Source organism: Solanum dulcamara, chromosome 7 (genome assembly GCF_947179165.1).
Source record: "Solanum dulcamara chromosome 7, daSolDulc1.2, whole genome shotgun sequence".
Taxonomy (NCBI): domain Eukaryota; kingdom Viridiplantae; phylum Streptophyta; class Magnoliopsida; order Solanales; family Solanaceae; genus Solanum; species Solanum dulcamara.
Genome location: NC_077243.1, coordinates 47,811,603 through 47,812,537, shown reverse-complemented (window position 1 = coordinate 47,812,537; position 935 = coordinate 47,811,603). Strand labels below are relative to the sequence as shown.

At 40.1% G+C, this 935-nt stretch overlaps 1 pseudogene; it reads right to left on the bottom strand.

The window, feature by feature from the left end:
- Positions 1–554: 554 nt before the first annotated feature.
- LOC129897958 (5S ribosomal RNA) lies at positions 555–676 on the bottom strand (annotated as a pseudogene).
- Positions 677–935: the final 259 nt, after the last annotated feature.

Here is a 935-nt window from a genome sequence, read left to right as displayed (position 1 = left end):
TGCTACACCTCCTTCTGTCTCTTCCGTGGGTTCGCAATCTCCTCTTATTTTAAGAGCTTATGTATTCCTTGCTTCTTAAGCTCAACGTGTACTCAAGTAGCTCTAATATATAAGACATCCAAGTTGGTAGCTTACTCAAGTAAGTCGAGTCCTATGACCCATAACTTGTCCTCCAACTCCTTCCGGATTCTTATAACCCTATTTCCAATCTTCCCTATTATTGGGGTATCTCATTCTCCCCTCCTTAGAGTTGTTTGATAGCATTATAGATTATCCGACTCACATGACAACTTCTAAGAAAATTAAGAGCCTTCCCAGAAACTTAAGAAGCCTAAGAAGCGTTCCAAGGTACGAACGTATGGGGTGTAACATCCTTCCTTCCTTTAGAACATTCGTACTCAAATGTGAACCGAAACCTTCCTACAGATCTTATACCGACTATATGGAGAGTTCCTGTATCCCGTTGCCATAACATATACTTTCATCGAGCAATCAATGTCAATATTTCAAAGGTTAGGATTACTTATAGACGTAAGGAATAGGTACGGATACTTGTGTTTCATTTCCTCTTTTGCTTCCCATGGGGACACCCATCCTAGTACTACTCTCGACCAAGCACGCTTAACTTCGGAGTTCTGATGAGATCCGGTGCGTTAGTGCTAGTTTGATTGCATCCATCCCTTATGGGATCTCGTTTGAAGTTTAAGCATTCCCATTTACATATGATAGCGTCAGTTGATTTTCTCTTATGCTTGTACTTCTCTTGTTCACTTGCCCCCTTTAGGGTGTACCCAGGTCATTATCTGATTATTTCTAACTTTCCAAATGCATATGACTCCTTTCCAACCTATTTAGTAGACTGCGCTATTTCCATATCTTCCTTTACATCACCTATACTTTAGGTTACCCATGTACAAAACCTTAATACAATAATG